This window comes from Arachis hypogaea, chromosome 16, assembly GCF_003086295.3.
Source record: "Arachis hypogaea cultivar Tifrunner chromosome 16, arahy.Tifrunner.gnm2.J5K5, whole genome shotgun sequence".
NCBI classification, from domain to species: Eukaryota; Viridiplantae; Streptophyta; class Magnoliopsida; order Fabales; family Fabaceae; genus Arachis; species Arachis hypogaea.
Window position 1 is genome coordinate 42,949,854 of NC_092051.1, and position 11,659 is coordinate 42,961,512.

Below are 11,659 nucleotides of genomic sequence, written 5' to 3' on the forward strand. Positions count from 1 at the left end.
CACTTGGAATTCCAGCTTTCTAATGGTCTCTCCCTGGTTCTTAATATTGGCTCGCACCTCCTCTTTGAACACCTTATTTTCTTGAATCTCTTGGCATATTCCTTCAAGTATGGCTTCAATCTTAGAGAGCTTGTCATCAATTGACGAGTGATTTGGAGCAGATGTGCTGTTTTGGCTTTGATAAGCGTGTGGAGAAGTGTTGTTGTGGGGGTGTTGAGATGTCCTCTGTGTGAACTGCTGGTGAGCTGCATTGTTGTTGGAGTTGTAACGACTCTGGTCTTGGTTTTGATCTTGCTCACTTCCCCACCCAAAGTTTGGGTGGTTTCTCCATCCAGGGTTGTAGGTCTTGGAGTATGGATCATAGTTTTTCCTTGGTGAATTCCCAATGTAGTTGGCTTGCTCCTGACTACCCTCTGCTTCTTCATTCACTCCTTCTTGGGTTGTTGATGAAGTTGAGATTGCTGCTACTTGGTTCCTCTCCATCTTCTTGGTGAGGTCAGCCAGCTGCTGGGTAATGAGCTTGTTTTGGGCCAACAGAGCATCTACATTGTTTAGCTCTATTACTCCTCTTGTGTTCCCTCTTTCGGAAGCATAGAAGTAGTCGTTCTCTGCTACTGTTTCAATAACATCTATGGCTTCCTCAATAGTCTTCTTCTTGTTCAAAGATCCTCCGGATGAATGGTCTATGGCCTTTTTTGACTCATAAGAGAGCCCTTCATAGAAAATGTGCAGCTGCACCCATTCGTTGAACATGTTGGGTGGACACCTCCTTGTTAAGTCCTTGAACCTCTCCCATGCTTCATATAGAGTCTCACCATCTTGTTGCCTGAAAGTTTGGACCTCAGCTCTCAGCCTATTGATTCGTTGAGGAGGGTAAAATTTTGCTAAGAATTTGTTCACCACGTCTTCCCAAGTTGTCAAGCTTTCCCTTGGGAAAGATTCCAGCCACTTGGCTGCTTTGTCCGTAAGTGAGAATGGAAACAAGAGCAGTCTATAGGTGTCAGGATGAACACCATTAGACTTCACTGTGTCACATATCCTCAGGAAGGTGGTTAGATGTTGATTGGGGTCTTCTTGAACACCTCCTCCAAACGAACAGTTGTTCTGAACGAGGGTGATGAGCTGTGGTTTAAGTTCAAAGTTGTTGGCATGGATTGTTGGCTTTTGGATGCTACTTCCACAATTGCCTGGGTTTGGATTGATGTAAGAGCCCAAAACTCTTCTATCCTCCCCAGCATGATTTGCTCTACCTCCTCCCCCATGGTTGTGATCTTCTTCTTCATGATGGTTTTCCATGTTGTCTTCCATGTTTGGTTCAAAGAACTCCTCTTCTTCCTCAGCACCAACCACTTTCTTTCCTCTTGCCTCCCTCCGTAATCTAAGGAAGGTCCTCTCAGGTTCAGAATCGAAGGAAGTTGAAGCTCCGCTTCTTCTCCCTGTTATACAACCATCAAGTGCAAGCAAGAAAAGATAGGTGCAGAAAGTATTTGTGTCAGAATTACTGTTAGTTGTGGGTGATGTAATATATCAAACAGTTAGTGGGTTAGCAAATAGAATTGAAAATAACAAAGATAAACAAAAGAGTAGAGGGGGAAGGAAAGAAGTTTAACTAAAACAGAAAGTAAATCACTCACACAGAAAATGAAAGTCACAAAATAAAAATACTCAATCTAGTGATCTTCCAATTTAATCATTGTTGATGCACAATCAATCCCCGGCAACGGCACCATAAACTTGATGCACGGAAAACTTGTCTCTCAACAAATATCCCCTTCGACAAGTGTACCGAATTTGTCGTCAAGTAAAAACTCACAATAGAGTGAGGTCGAATCCCATAGGGATTGATTGATCAAGCAACTTTAATTAGAAGAATGTTCTAGTTGAGCGAATCCAGAATTTGGGTTGAGAGTTGCAGAAAATAAAATGGCGGGAATGTAAATAACAGAAAAGTAAATGCTAGAATTTAAGGACTGAAGTAAATGACTGAAAATAAATTGCAGAATTGTAAATGGGAATGGGGGATTTGCTCATAAAAGTAAATGGCAGAAATTAAAGAGAATGGGTAAGATCAGAGATGGGGAGTTCATTGGGCTTAGGAGATGTTGCAATTCTCCGGATCAAGTTCATTTTCATCTCTTCCTCAATCAATGCACTCATTGATCTCCTTGGCAATCTTAATTGATTGAATTACAATTTCTTACAATTTAATCTCTCAAGTCTTGATCAATAGCCAATTCCTTGGTCAATTGGTCATGAGAAGAGATGAAGTATGGTCACTGATTATACCACATGCATTTCCCAAATCAAGTATTGAAAGGGTTATAGTCACATACCCATCCAAATCCAATTTGGTCCAGCATGAGAAAGCATTTCTAGCTTGATCTCTTCATTCCTCTTTCAAGGTTCAAAAGAGATCCAAGTTTGAATAGCTTCTTTTCCAAGATAATTACTCAATTGGATGAAGATCGAAAGCTTTCAAGTAAAATCAAGAGAAAAGATAGAAGAAGAATAATGAAAATTAGTATTGATCCATCAAATTACAACAGAGCTCCCTAACCCAATGAAAGGGGTTTAGTTATTCATAGCTCTTGAAAATGAAAACAAAGATGGAGAATACATCATAAAACTAGAAAATGTAGAGAAAGTAAAATACAGAGAGTAGTTCTTCTTTTTCCAGCCTCCAGAACTCCTTAACAATTCAAAGCTACTCCTATATATACTATTTCTCTCAGCTTCTAGTTGGCTCTTCAAGTCTTGGGCCTTTGGATCTTGAGTTTGGAGCAGTTCTTTTCTTCATTTGGGCTTGGCTTTACTTGCAGAGAGAAAGTGATAAGTGGGCAGAGACTTTAGCTCAGGGCGTTAGGGGTGTTAACATTTAGTGAAAGTATAAGTTCGAGAACGTTAGTGACACTTAACATTTTCACTAACGTTCCAATGTACCCCTTTGCCTCACGTTAGAGCCCACGTTAACTAGGTTAACGTGGCTTCTAACGTGGCCTTGCTAACCTTCGAGAACGTTAGTGACACTCAACATTGTCACTAACGTTCCAGTGTGCCCCTTTTTGCTTCACGTTAAAGCCCACGTTAACTAGGTTAACGTGGCTTCTAACGTGGCCTTGCCAAACTTCGAGAACATTAGTGACACTCAACATTGTCACTAACGTTCCAATGTGCCCCTAGATCTCATGTTAGAGTCCACGTTAACTAGGTTAACGTGGCTTCTAACGTGGCCATTCTTAGCCATCCCAACGTTAGTGACAATGTTGAGTGTCACTAATGTTGGCTCATCATTCATTCCTCATCGTTAGCTTCCACGTTAACTAAGTTAACGTGGAAGTTAACGTGGCTCCTTGAGGGGTTGTGTGGTTGCTTCTAACGTTAGTGACTATGTTGAGTGTCACTAACGTTGTCGACAACTCTCACTTCTCACGTTAGCTCCCACGTTAACCAAGTTAACGTGGGAGTTAACGTGGTGTATTGCATCCTTAGGCCAACGTTAGTGACAATGTTGAATGTCACTAACGTTGGCTTCTCTTCCCCCTTTAACGTTAGAGGCCACGTTAACTAGGTTAACGTGGGCTCTAACGTGGCCACTCATGAGTGTTTGCCAACGTTAGTGACAATGTTAAGTGTCACTAACGTTGGCTCAACTTCCCTTCTCCACGTTAGAGTGCACGTTAACTTAGTTAACGTGACTCTTAACGTGGGTAATGATGGCTTTGAGAGTGTTATTGGCAATCACTTTTCTCATTAACCTTGCAAGTTACCTCCCTTTCCTTGCTTCCTTTGGTCCTGAAATCAAGCAACAGAGTGCATTAAAGTTCTAGTCCAAGTCATGGGTAATGCAGCATACAATTTATCACTAAATTCATGCAAAATCCTCATGAAATAATGTAAAATGCACAATGTATGCTTGAATCAAGATGTAGGTGAATATCTACCCAAAACTAGCTTATTTCCTAAAGAAATGCATGAAACTACCCTAAAAACAGTAAAGAAAAGGTCAGTGAAACTGGCCAAGATGCCCTGGCATCAGTAAGTAAATGAAAGGTGTGGATTGATGGTATAGGCTAATCATGGACGGTTGGGGTTTGGCATAAAATGAGCACAAGGATCACTATTTTTATGATGGGTTGGTTCGGTCTCTAAGGGTATCATTCTTCCAATGTTGCATGGCAACATTTCCCAATGCATTCTCTTTGAAGACAAGTGTATAACGTCCCCCTTGTGAAGTGGCTGAACCCCCTTCTTCATTTGTCCCATCAATTCCATCCAATCTTCCCTTCATCTCTACTACAAGATAAAAGGAATAAAACTAATGAGTTTGGATAGTGGCGGCAAAATTAGAGAGTGGAATAACTACTTTTTAAAATTTTTGTTTTTACATAACTAAGTGCTATTCATGAATACAACCCAACTGACTGATTAATTGTTCATATATGCAACATTGGTGACACCAAACTTATTTTGTGACCATGTGGTGTAAAAAGAGTTGATTAAGGCTTTAAGAGTAACACAATGTGAATTGTGTTCTTGTCCTCTTAGTATGCCTGGAACACCAAACTTGTTGTTCACTATATGTTGCATATAAGGATTCATCTAAATGTTTGTCAAAGTTGATTTGGAATTCATGAACCTTGCTTTATTAACTACTTTAAATATCAAGAAAAAAAATGAAAGGATATAAAACATGGGTTGTCTCCCATGAAGCGCTTCTTTAGCGTCATTAGCTTGACATTTTGACTTTGTCATGGTGGTTGGTAACGCCTTAAATCTTCCCCTATCGCAGTGAATCTATCTCCGTTTGCTTCATTAAGAATCTCCACATGTTCCAAGGAGAGAATTCTACTGATGGTGTAAACTTTAGGCAGCTGAGATAGAATGGTGGGGAGATGAGGTGGAATAACTGGGAAATAAGCAGAGATTACTTTATCCCCTGGGGAGAAATCCTCTGTAGGGATCTTCTTGTTCCTCCATCCCTTTGGCACCTTCTTTCTTGTTTCCTTTAATGCTATCCTGCTCCTTGTGGCCTCTTTTCCCAGGGAAATTTTGTTGCTAGTCTCATATGACTCTGGTGGGTTTAGCTCCTCTTGGGTTTCCTTTAGCTATTGTACCTTTTGACTGTATTGTTTGTCAACTAAAGGGATTCCCAGGTGTATTGTTTGTGCTTCAGTGCCTGTTTCTTCTACCAGTGCCTTATTGTGATTTCCCCTTGATTCCTTGTCTTTCTGACTTTCTTCTTGTGAGGGTTTGAAGACATTGAAGGTAAGTTGTTCATCATGTATCCTCAATATTAGCTCTCCTCATTCCACATCTATGAGTGCTCTGGCTGTGGCTAGGAATGGCCTTCCCAATATGATTGGATGGAGGTGACTCTCTTCCATCTCCAAGATAACAAAGTTTGTGGGAAGGAAGTAGTTTCCAACCTTCACCAACACATTTTCAACAATTCCTATTACTTGTTTTTGAGTTTTGTTAGCCAATTTGATGATTACATCCAAGGGTGTTAGCTCATTGATTTGAAGCTTCTTCATGAGGGATAAAGGCATTAAGTTGATGCTTGCTCCCAGGTCACAGAGTCTTTTATCAATCCTTGTTTCTCCTATAGCACAAGGGATGTGAAAACTCCCTGGATGCTTCCTTTTTGTAGGCAATTCTGGTTGAATGAGAGCACTGCATTCCTTATTCATCACTATTGTTTGCCCTCCCTTTAGTGAACTTTTCTTGGTCAGCAGCTCCTTCATACACTTAATGTATGAGGGCATTTGTTGGAGGGCCTTGATGAATGGTATGTTTACATGGAGAGATGCAAACATGTCGAGGAACTTTGAGTACACTTTCCTTTCTACACCACCCTTGAGTCTTTGGGGAAAAGGTGCATATGGGTTCAGAATTTCCTTCTCCCTTAACTCCTTCTTCTGTGTGGAGTTGGTTTCTTGGTCACCCTCTTCTTACTTCTCTACTGAAATATCTCGAGAGTGTTCTAAGGGTTTGTTTAGTTCTTTTTCACTCCCCTCATCACTTAAGGTGACCACCTTGCATTCTTCCCATCTTACTTTCTTTGCTTCACCTCTCGGTTTTTTCTCTGTGTCACTTGGGAAGCTATTAGTAGGTTTAGGAATCTTCTCAGAGAGGTATCCCACTTGAAATTCCAGCCTCTTGATGGTGTCTCCCTGGTTTTTAATATTAGCTCGCACCTCATCCTTGAACACTTTGTTGTCTTGGATTTCCTTGCATATACTTTCAAGTAGAGTCTCAATTCTGGAGAGTCTATCTTCGGATGGTGATGGTGAGTTGAGGTTGGCGGGGTGAGAATGGCCATTTTGGTTTTGATATGCATGTTGAGAGGTATTATTGGGTGGGTGTTGATATGATCTCTGTGTAGAATGTTGGTGAGTTGCATTGTTGTTGGGGTTGTGATGTCTCTGATCTTGGCTTTGATCTTGTTGATTTCCCCATCCAAAGTTTGGGTGGTTCTTCCAACCAGGAATATAAGTTTTGGAGTATGGATCATGTGTCTGCCTAGGTGAGTTCCCAATATAGTTGGCTTGTTCCTGGTCACCCTCTTCCTCTGCATTCACTCCTTCTTGAGCTGTTGATGAAGTGGTGACTGCTACAACTTGGTTTCTTTCCATCTTCTTGGTATCATCTTGTTTTGAGCCAGTAGCACATCCATGTTGTTCAGTTCCATTACTCCCTGAGTATTGCCTCTTTCATAAGCATAGAAGTAATCATTCTCAGCTACAGTCTCGATGACATCTATGGCTTCTTCAATGGTCTTCTTCTTGTTCAGAGATCCCCCAGATGAGTGGTCTACTACTTTCTTTGATTCGTAAGAAGGACCTTTATAGAAAATGTGTAACTGCACCCATTCATTGAACATGTCTGGCGGGCATCTTCTTGTTAAGTTCTTAAACCTCTCCCATGCTTCATAGAGAGTTTCACCATCTTGTTGCCTAAAGGTTTGTACCTCAGCTCTCAACCTGTTGATTCTTTGAAGAGGGTAGAATCTTGCCAAGAATTTGTTCACCACATCTTCCCAGGTTGTTAAACTCTCCTTCAGGAAGAATTCCAGCCATTTAGATGCCTTATCCTTGAGCGAAAAAGGAAACAGAAGCAGTCTATAGGTGTCAGGATGAACACCATTAGACTTCACAGTATCACATATCCTTAGGAAGGTGGTGAGATGTTGATTGGGGTCTTCTTGGGCACTTCCTCCGAATGCACAGTTGTTCTGAACTAGGGTGATGAGCTGGGTGATGAGCGGATAATTTATACGCTTTTTGGCATTGTTTTTAATATGTTTTTAGTAGGATCTAGTTACTTTTAGGGATGTTTTCATTAGTTTTTATGTTAAATTCACATTTCTGAACTTTACTATGAGTTTGTGTGTTTTTCTGTGATTTCAGGTATTTTCTGGCTGAAATCGAGGGACTTGAGCAAAAATCAGATTCAGAGGTTGAAGAAGGACTGTTGATGCTGTTGGATTCTGACCTCCCTGCACTCAAAGTGGATTTTCTGGAGCTACATAACTCAAAATGGCGCGCTTCCAATTGCGTTGGAAAGTAGACATCTAGGGCTTTCCAGCAATATATAATAGTCCATACTTTGGCCGATTTTAAACGACGTAAAAGGGCATTGAATGCCAGTTCTACGCTGTTATCTGGTGTTAAACGTCAGAAACACGTCACAAGCCAGAGTTAAACGCCAGAAATACGTTACAAACTGGCGTTCGACTCCAAGAATGACCTCTACACGTGTAACACACAAACTCAGCCCAAGCACACACCAAGTGGGCCCCGGAAGTGGATTTATGCATCAATTACTTACTTCTGTAAACCCTAGTAGCTAGTTTATTATAAATTGGACTTTTTACTATTGTATTTGATATCTTTGGACGCTTGGTTCTTAGATCATGGGGGCTGGCCTCTCGGCCATGCCTGGACCTTTCACTTATGTATTTTCAAAGGTAGAGTTTCTGCACTCCATAGATTAAGGTGTGGAGCTCTGCAGTTCCTCAAAGATTAATGCAAAGTACAACTGTTTTTCTATTCAATTCAACTTATTCCACTTCTAAGATATTCATTCGCACTTCAACCTGAATGTGATGAACGTGACAATCATCATCATTCCCTATGAACGCGTGCCTAACAACCACTTCTGTTCTACCTTAGATTGAATGAGTATCTCTTGGATCTCTTAATCAGAATCTTCGTGGTATAAACTAGATTGATGTCGGCATTCATGAGAGTCCGAAAAGTCTAAACTTTGTCTGTGGTATTCCGAGTAGGACTCTGAGATTGAATGACTGTGACGAACTTCAAACTTGCGAGTGCTGGGCGTAGTGACAGACGCAAAAGGAGGGTGAATCCTATTCCAGTATGATCGAGAACCTCAAGATGATTAGCCGTGCTGTGACAGAGCATTTGGACCATTTTCACAAGAGGATAGGATGCAGCCATTGACCATGGTGATGCCTCCAGACGATTAGCCATGCAGTGACAGCGCATCGGACCATTTTCCAGAGAGGATCAAAAGTAGGCATTGACAATGGTGATGTCCTTACATAAAGCCAGCCATGGAAAGGAGTAAGACTGATTGGATGAAGACAGCAGGAAAGCAGAGGTTCAGAGGAACGAAAGCATCTCTATACACTTATCTAAAATTCTCACCAATGATATACATAAGTGTTTCTATCCTTATTTTCTATCTAATTATTATTTATATTCGAAAACTCCATAACTATTTGATATCCGCCTGACTGAGATTTACAAGGTGACCATAGCTTGCTTCAAGCCGACAATCTCCGTGGGATCGACCCTTACTCACGTAAGGTTTATTACTTGGACGACCCAGTGCACTTGCTGGTTAGTTGTATCGAAGTTGTGAATGAAAAACGATTTATTAAGACGTGCGTACAGAGTTTCTGGCGCCGTTGCCTGAGATCACAATTTCGTGCACCAAGTTTTTGGCGCCGTTGTCGGGGATTGTTCGAGTTTGGACAACTGACGGTTCATCCTGTTGCTCAGATTAGGTAATTTTATTTTTGTTTTCTTTTCAAAATTTTTTCAAAAATCTTTCAAAAATTTCTCATCTGTTTTCAAAAAATAAAAATAAAAATTCTTTTCAAAAATATTTAATTTATGTTCTTCAGAATTTTTAAGAATGAATTCTAGTGTTTCATGAAGCATGTGAAGCCTGGCTGGCTGTAAAGCCATGTCTAAATTCTTTTGGACTGAGGCTTCCAACCATCAGCATGGAAGCAAGTTAATTGGAATGTCAGCCGTGTCATGTCTGAGTTACATACTAAAGCTTGGCTGGCTATTAAGCCATGCCTAACCCTCAGATTGGAGCTTTAGAATAAGAACACAAGATTCCTGGAATTCATATTAAAAATTTTGGAATCCTTATTTTTCTTTTTTTTAAATAATTTTCGAAAAATCCAAAAAAATCATAAAATCATAAAAATAAAAAATATTTCATGTTTCTTGTTTGAGTCTTGAGTCAAGTTGAAAGTTTGGTGTCAATTGCATATTCATCTTGCATTTTTCGAAAAATTCATGCATTTATAGTGTTCTTCATGATCTTCAAGTTGTTCTTGGTAAGTCTTCTTGTTTGATCTTGATGTTCTCATGTTTTGTGTCTTTTCTTGTTTTTCATATGCATTCTTGCATTCATAGTGTCTATACATGAAAAATTTTTAAGTTTGGTGTCTTGCATATTTTCTTTGCATTAAAAATTTTTCAAAAATAAGTTCTTCATGTTCATCTTGACATTCATAGTGTTCTTGGTGTTCATCTTGACATTCATAGCATTCTTGCATGCATTCATTATTTTGATCTAAAATTTCCATGCATTGAGCATTTTTAGTGTTTTTCTCTCTCATCATTAAAAATTCAAAAATCAAAAAAATATCTTCTCCTTTTTCTTCTCATAAATTCGAAAATTTGAGTTGACTTTTTCAAAACTTTTTAAAATTTAGTTGTTTCTTATGAGTCAAATCAAATTTTTAATTTTAAAATCTTATCTTTTTCAAAATCTTTTTCAAAAAATCAAATCTTTTTCATTTTTCTTAGTTATTTTCGAAAATTTTAAAAATATTTTTCAAAAATCTTTTTCTTATCTTTATCACATAATTTTCGAAAATAACATCATCAATTAATGTTTTGATCCAAAAATTTCAAGTTTGTTACTTGCCTGTTAAGAAAGATTCAAACTTTGAGTTCTAGAATCATATTTTGTGATTTCTTGTGAATCAAGTCATTAATTGTGATTTTAAAAATCAAATCTTTTTCAAAACTAATTTCAATCATATCTTTTTCAAAATCATATCTTTTTCAAAAATTTGATTTTAAAATATCCTCTCTAACTTCTTATCTTCTTACCTTTTCAAAATTGATTTTCAAATTTGATTCAACTAACTAACTAACTTTTTGTTTGTTTCTTATCTTTTTCAAAACTACCTAACTAACTCTCTCTCTCTCTAATTTTCGAAAATATCTTTCCTCTTTTTCAAAATTTCTTTTTTAATTAACTAATTATTTTAATTTTTGATTACTAACCTTTTTCAAAAAACTATTTTCGAAAATCACTAACTCTTTTTCAAAAATTATTTTCGAAAATTCTCTCTCTCTCTTATCTCATTTTATTTATTTATTCATCTACTAACACTTCATCTCACCCAAATTCGAACCCCCTCTTCCATCTGTGTTCGAATTTTTTTCTTCTTCTTTTCTTCTACTCACACAGGGACCTCTATACTGTGGTAAAAGGACCCCTATTATTATTATTTTTCTGTCCCTCTTTTTCATATGAGCAGGAGCAAGGACAAGAACATTCTTGTTGAAGCAGATCCAGAACCTGAAAGGACTCTGAAGAGGAAACTAAGAGAAGCTAAATTACAACAATCCAGCAAGCACCTTTCAGAAATTTTCGAACAAGAAGAGGAGATGGCAACTGAAAATAATAATAATGCAAGGAGGATGCTTGGTGACTTTACTGCACCTAATTCCAATTTACATGGAAGAAGCATCTCCATTCCTGCCATTGGAGCAAACAATTTTGAGCTTAAACCTCAATTAGTTTCTCTGATGCAGCAGAACTGCAAGTTTCATGGACTTCCATTTGAAGATCCTTTTTAGTTCTTAACTGAATTCTTGCAGATATGTGATACTGTTAAGACTAATGGAGTAGATCCTGAAGTCTACAGGCTCATGCTTTTCCCTTTTGCTGTAAGAGACAGAGCTAGAATATGGTTGGACTCTCAACCTAAGGATAGCCTGAACTCTTGGGATAAGCTGGTCAAGGCTTTCTTAGCCAAGTTCTTTCCTCCTCAAAAGCTGAGTAAGCTTAGAGTGGATGTTCAGACCTTCAGACAGAAAGAAGGTGAATCCCTCTATGAAGCTTGGGAGAGATACAAAGAACTGACCAAAAAGTGTCCTTCTGACATGCTTTCAGAATGGACCATCCTGGATATATTCTATGATGGTCTGTCTGAATTAGCTAAGATGTCATTGGATACTTCTGCAGGTGGATCCATTCACCTAAAGAAAACGCCTGCAGAAGCTCAAGAACTCATTGACATGGTTGCTAATAACCAGTTCATGTACACTTCTGAGAGGAATCCTGTGAGCAATAGGACGCCTATGAAGAAGGGAGT

General features: G+C 38.8%; 3 non-coding genes across 3 annotated transcripts; 2 read left to right on the forward strand and 1 right to left on the reverse strand.

Annotated features, from left to right (window-relative positions):
- The first annotated feature begins 749 nt into the window (after window positions 1–749).
- LOC112760496 (small nucleolar RNA R71) lies at window positions 750–855 on the forward strand. The gene has a single exon (XR_003180933.1). It is a non-coding gene; the product is annotated as a small nucleolar RNA R71 (small nucleolar RNA).
- Window positions 856–6,881: 6,026 nt separating this feature from the next.
- On the forward strand, window positions 6,882–6,985 carry LOC112761481 (small nucleolar RNA R71). Its single transcript, XR_003181876.1, has one exon. It is a non-coding gene; the product is annotated as a small nucleolar RNA R71 (small nucleolar RNA).
- Window positions 6,986–11,345: 4,360 nt separating this feature from the next.
- LOC112760376 (small nucleolar RNA R71) lies at window positions 11,346–11,453 on the reverse strand. The gene has a single exon (XR_003180820.1). It is a non-coding gene; the product is annotated as a small nucleolar RNA R71 (small nucleolar RNA).
- Window positions 11,454–11,659: the final 206 nt, after the last annotated feature.